The sequence below is a fragment of the Oryzias latipes genome, chromosome 24, assembly GCF_053564925.1.
Source record: "Oryzias latipes strain Hd-rR chromosome 24, Olatipes_Hd-rR_3.1".
NCBI classification, from domain to species: domain Eukaryota; kingdom Metazoa; phylum Chordata; class Actinopteri; order Beloniformes; family Adrianichthyidae; genus Oryzias; species Oryzias latipes.
This window is the reverse complement of record NC_136260.1, coordinates 24092096-24098600: the sequence shown is the minus strand read 5'-3', so window position 1 is coordinate 24098600 and position 6505 is coordinate 24092096. Positions and strand designations below refer to the sequence as shown.

At 46.4% G+C, this 6505-nt stretch overlaps 1 long non-coding RNA gene across 1 annotated transcript; it reads left to right on the top strand.

Moving 5' to 3' along the window:
- Positions 1-3298: 3298 nt before the first annotated feature.
- Positions 3299-6447, top strand: LOC101166520 (uncharacterized). Its single transcript, XR_911148.4, has 2 exons — positions 3299-3831; positions 5267-6447. It is a non-coding gene; the product is annotated as an uncharacterized LOC101166520 (long non-coding RNA).
- The last annotated feature ends 58 nt before the right edge of the window (positions 6448-6505 follow it).

Genomic DNA, 6505 nt, shown 5'->3' with positions numbered 1-6505 from the left:
AATTTTCCGCGCGGGTTTTTATCTTCCACTCTCAGCAAGTTTACATCATTACAGTCTGGGTTTATTTATGTTTAATAAGAACATTCAAAATGCTTTTTTAGAATTAAAATACAAAGTAAATCAGACAAACAGGAATAATTCTGGAAAAATCCAGATCAGAGTCGTTAATTTAAATCATTAGATTGCAGATGACAGCTCATCACTCACGCTCCCTTTGATGATTAAAGACAGAATTTACAGACTAGAACTCTGGGAATGTTATTTAAAGGAAGTTGAAACTCTAAAAACAAAGCAAAGAAAATAGAGTTTTCATCTCTAAATCTGATAACAGCGTAGAAACCTACTCCAATAAAAACACTGTTTTTGGTGTTTCTAACATGTTCTGTGGCATTTTTCTGATGTTGGAGGACATTTATAATGAAAATTAAGCTTAACATTGCATTTAGGATTTCTTACAGTTTGTTGTAAAGCTAAGCCCATTCAGACGACTGTTGTTCGGATTTTGGGCTATATAAATCAAATTGAACTGTAAATTGAATCAAATCAGGATCAGATGAAAAAAGGCTGTTAGAAAAAGATCGTATTTGTGACGCAGCAGATACGTGGGGCGGAGCCACAGGCTCCCTGCTCCGCCCCTTTCTGATCATCCACCTGCAGACAAACTGATTCTTGGTTTTCCTGGTCTGAGCTGGAATCTGGATCTAGGCTCAGATTTTGCTTATGTTTGCTGCAGCAGTAATTTCTGACAAAGTTCTCCCGTTCTGCAGAAACTTAGAAAACGCATTTTGCATTTTTGACTAAAAACGGCGTCACCCTGATGAAAACAGCTCTCAACATTCTATTTTTCGTTCATTGGTTTATTTTCCTCATTGGAGACTTTTTCCTGCATTTATCTGTGTTTCATAATTCAGGATTCTTTTCTGTAACATCACGTGATGTAACTATTTAAAATGATTGACAGCTTCTGTCTGCCACATTTAGATGTTTTTCTGCATCTGTCCGCATAAAGTAGACCTGCAAACCTTCCTGAGGAAATTGGTTTTGCAAACCAATTTCCTCAGGAAGACCCTCAGGATGATGGAGGAGAACCTCCTTTAGCATCAGAGCACGACATGCTCTGGGGCCTCATTTCTAAAGGTTGCGTACGCACAAAAGAAGGCGTACGCCACTCTCTACGCAATAGTTGAGATTTATAAAAAGCAAACTTGACGGGAAAATGTGCGGTCCTTCAAGCTCTGACCCAGGCGTACGCACAAAAACGGGTGAAATGAGAAACGGCGACACCGTCGGCAGATGGAAGAAACACGTGAAAGTGAAAATGACAATACTTCCTCTCAGAAATAACATGAAGACTTCACAAAGCAAGTCTGACAATTAACATCTACACCAACACCCGTTTGATCGATCAGCAGTGAAACAAACAAAAAAAAATCAAACGAAAATTACAACAGAAATTCAAATGAACACTTATTTGCAGAAAGAAAAGTGAAATATGTTCTGCAATATTGGCATGTTGTGCAATTCATCCTCATAAATAATATAGTTAACAGAACAAAATAATGTACAAAACTGATATTCTCGTCAATGTGTCCGTCTGGCGGAGCAGATATAGGTGCAATCAGACAGACAGATGGATAGATAGAGAGAGATGCATTAATTGTCCACTGTGGAAAGTTGTTTTCATAGTAAAACATTTCTTCATAAGCTACAGAATTATGGTATTCATGCATATGCCTTTAGTTTGTTTTATTTTTGATAAAACAATGTATGGCGTATGTCTCAACCATTCAGAAAGCAACAAGAAATTACATTTGCGCTGATCAATTTCCCATTTCCACGTCGATTATTACCGACATCTGCAGCTTGTCAGATGTAATTAAATGGATGGAAATAAAATGCCCCATCACAATGCGTAATGATGCACAATGGCTGATCTTGCGCTCTTAGAAGATGTGGCAAATGGAAGAATTCGGAGTGAACGCATCTTTAGACAGCAAGAAGACTTGCTGGCAAACGAGGACGAGTGGCTTATGAGCCGGTTCAGACTTCCTCTGCGGGCTTTTGGGGGTGTGTCACCCGGTGCATCTGGCGCGTCGGTGTCCCCCTGCGCCTCAGTCACCACTCCACTTAAAAGGGATTCCCCAATTATTGCCGCCAGTCTCTCATCAGGAGGGGTCAGCTCCGGTGTCCCCCCCCCCCCACACCCGTGGCAGACACGGGTGTGTGTGTGTGTGGGGGGGGGGGGGGGGGGGGGGGGTCAGCGCTAGACGTTTTTTGGCCTCGACTTTGATGTCCGACCATTTCTTCTTTATTTCGGCCACGGTCTGAGGTTGTGAGGCTACAGCATTTGGCGTCTGCCACCGTTTGCCACTCACGTGCCTTTTTGGCATTAGTAATGCCCACACTGTGCCCTCCAAACAACATTATTCTCCTCTTTTCCACCTCGCCAACGATAACTTCTACTTCACATTGAGTGAAGTTACGTTTTTTTGATTTCCTCTCTGTGTTTGGCATGGTTTCCCAATCAATGAATATTCATTTGTGGGCGTTTCACGGACTATTTATGGGCAACTATAGGCGTGTCATAAAGCCGCAAAAGCTGCGCTGCATTTAGAATTGGTTGTGATTTATTAAGGGAAAGATGCGTAGGATGTGCGTGCGCACGGTTTTATAACTCCGAATATTTCTGTGCGTACGCACGTCCTATGTTTCATCCGTACGCCACTTCTGACGCAAATCCTACGCAAAGTTTTAGAAATGAGGCCCCAGGTGATGCTAAGAGAGTAGCATCCTCTGACAGATTTTGGACCGATTGCCTCTGGACAATCGATGTGCCCCCTTCCTGCGTCTTCTGCAGCAGACCCAGCCCTCAGCATGATACTCCCACCCTCATGTCTGAGTCTGCAAACTGTGTTTTTACCCAGAAAGGCTTGTCCGATGTTTCAGGGGTGCACAAACATGAATGTCTGGGACAGATTTCTGGATGCTGATCTGAGTGGATCCCAAAAGCCTGATAAGGTGTAAAGAATGGTTTTTCATCAAACAGAACGATTTTCCTTGCATTGGTTTCCATGGTTACAGCTCATTCTAAATTAGCATCACAGGAACGATTTGTCTGAGGAGCACCTTGGAGACACACATCTCCTTCTCAGCGTTCGTGAAGCGTCTGTTCTCTGTGTTCTCAAAACCACCGCGGTCACAGCAGGAGCTTTGTCTGCATGAGGAGTTTCTGCTCATCCTTTTGTGTCACAAACACCGCTGATCCAATCCCCACAGTTTACGGCATCCCTTCCATCACCCGTCATCGGATGAACCAGAGGAGGAAGGAAGCGGAATCTCGGAGAATCTGCTGATGCAAACCTTTGGCCTCCGCAGCTCATTGTGTTGTTTTCTGAGATCATTTGGAGGAATTGATGTCACACGGAGCGACCCTTTTGTATCTTCTGAGGCAGATGCTTTCACTGTCGTTCCTCCCTCCTCCCACGGAGGACGGGATGGAGGGGGATGGAAAGCAGAGGGAGGAGAGAACTGCCTCCATGACTAGAACCTCCCCCTCTCCTCTCTCCCCACTTGACTGCGCCCAGATCCTCTCCCTCCATCCCGCCTCTCCTCTCGGCGGACTGACTGCACCCAGCGCGCAGAACCCGACATTTGACGGTTCTGGATCGGGTTGGACCGGGGCTAGTCTGTCCTTTTGCGCCTGGACTACGACTGCTTTGTGGGCTTCTCTGGAGAAAAAAGTCCAGAAAGGACGCTCTGCATCCCTCGCAGCATCATCCCCCCGCATCCGCAGCATCAGGACCACAGAGGAGAGGCGCACCGACCAAGACGGTAAAGCCTCTGCCTGACGGAACCCCTGCTTTTTTCACAACCGTTTGTTCGACGTTGTTAACCCGTTTTCCCGCGTGTGTTTTTGATGTCATTGTTCACGCGCTCCTCCTTCCTCCGTGGGAGATGTGCTCTCAAACGCCGCAGTGCCGTCGCGCTCTGCGGAATTCAGCATCCGACTCCCTTTTTTTCAGCTACAGCGATTTTCCGCGCACGGTGCGCGCACAAACCCCACTGCAAATGCGCAGTCGCATTAAACATGAGCGGCTTTTCTCCATCAGGTACCCTCACCCCCACCCCACCCCCAGTAGTGCTGGGCTCGGAAACACAAAGCGCTGCAGTGCTTGTTTCATGCTCGTCTCTATGGGTAGGTGCCTCTTTGTGAAGCAAAAGCGACCCCCCCCCCCCCCCCCCGTCAGGGTCATTATCGTTTCGCTGCGATGAGGATGCAGATGGGAGCGCGCGCTCTACCGGGGAGCCGCTGAGCAGTGCGCGAACCGCAGGTTTCTTTATGTGGTTTGGAGCTGCTGGTGCGGCCTGACGGGTGAAGCTGCACCCCCCCCCCCCCCCCCCCCCCAGCAGCTGATGCTGGATGCGGCGCTGTTGAAGCACGCGCAGCATCAGCATCTTTCCTGCGCGTTCTGCCCAGCAGGAAGCGTCGGGTTGTTCTGAACCTCCATGGAGCTCAGCTTTGTTTCCTGTAGGCCTGATGGAGGCTCTCACCTTCACAGCAGCTCCTCCTAACGCACTCACAGGACAAACAAAAGGCTCAGCGGTTTTGAAAAGGTTCGTCATAAAGGTCCAGGAGACCTCTCATCTCCAGAGATGCGCCTCTTTCTGAGGACTGCAGGAGCGAGCACAATGTTCTGCTCCAGGCCTCCCAGATTAACTGAAAGAAAATGTCCGTTTGCCCATCATCCTGTCAGCAGACGCGCTGCTCAAAGATTAGATTTTTATTTGAAAACAGAAGGAAACACGAAGCTGTGCTGTCAAAGGAGGTTTGGGGCAGAAGCTGCCTGCAGGGAGACAGGAGGAGGTTTTGTCAAAGTGGATGGGAGGAAGCAGAGGAATGTGTAGTCAAAGACGAGCAGAGGATTGTGGGTTTTCTCTCCTCGTGTTCACAGCGGACCTTGATTTAAATGTCCATACAATTAAGGCACGCGGTGAATGCCAAGAGAGCGACCAAAGTCCCGACAGGAAACAATTGGAGGGTTTTTTCTCCACAAGGTGACACAAGAGGAAAGCTACACGGACGGGTGCAGTACCATCCCTCACCTCTGGGGGTCGCCATCACAACAGAAAACTTGTATGTTTTTTAAAAAGCAGTTTTTAAATTTCATTTTAAAGGGGAGGAGTGGTATCTATCGGCCAGTCCATTCATCAGAAACTGCAGCTATTGGAGGAGGAGGAGGAGCTAATCTGACTTTTGTTTCAACAGTTTGGACCTCACATGAAAAGAACCCGCGTGAGCTCACAGGCACCAGGGGGCGCTGCACAGGAGGGCTGAAGCCTGGAGTGGTTCTCTGTTGGACCAAACTTCAGATTCTTTACGTCAACATTTAGGATTTTTAAGCAACATTTTCTCCCAGAATCAAACACACATCTGTCCACTTTCCACCAGTAATTCCCATCAGCAGCCTGAACGTTCTCCATCCTCCACGTCCGTGATGCTCCTCATGTACGCCGCTCTCCTGAACAGCAGAGAACCCCAGATTCCCTCTCAGGAGGGGGGTGGAGATCTCTTAGATGAGCTTTCCACCCAAAGGCAGACGCAGCGACCCGTGCAGGAGGAGTGACGCTCTGCAGCAACAATTCACGTCGAAATGAAAACCCTTCCAGATTCTGGCTCAGAGCCGGTCATCTGAGGAGGTTCTTGATGGTCAGATCCCCAATCTCTGCTGGTTTGCAGCGGTTTGCTCTCAGAGCTTCTCAGACGTTCAGGCTGAACTTGAGGGTCATTTCTGGGTCCAAACTTTATAGAAGCTGCAGTCAGATGACCAGGCTGCAGTGTGCAAGCATGAGGAAATCTGCAGGAGGAGGAAATCTGCTGACTTTCTACTCACTAATGCATTTCCACCCAACTCACAGGCCGCCGCATCGATCTGTGAAGGAGCGCCGCCTCTGCTGGAAAAACACGGCTGGAAAGATGCTATACTTTACTAAGCATGCAGCAGCCGTGCAGCAAAGCATGCAATCCGATGCAAGCAACAACTTCAGATTCAGTTCAACCCGCAGATTAAAGATTAGAGAAAGATGAAAGATTTAAGCCCAAAGAAAATGATTTTCTACTTTAAAGCAGAAATATGTGGAGTTTTCACTCTGATGTCAGATTTAGCATGAAATGAACTCAGAACTATGAGACGAGTTAATCTATGGATTCATGAATATAACAGAGAAAAAAAGACAAAAACTTAAAGTTTCTTTAAAGCACATTGATGTATTTCTTGTATCGTCCTTTGAGTTCTATTTCTTATTCTTCTGTTACTTGTTTTAATCATAAATGCCATAAAAAACCCAATTTTATTTGGAAAAAAATAACTTTTGATTGAAATGAATGTTTTATGTTTTATTGATGGATTTGAGTCGTTAATTAATAAAGATATCTTTTATCAAATGAAACATTGACTTGTTGTGTCACATAAATGTGTTGCTTTTGAGGCAGATTGAACTTTAATCT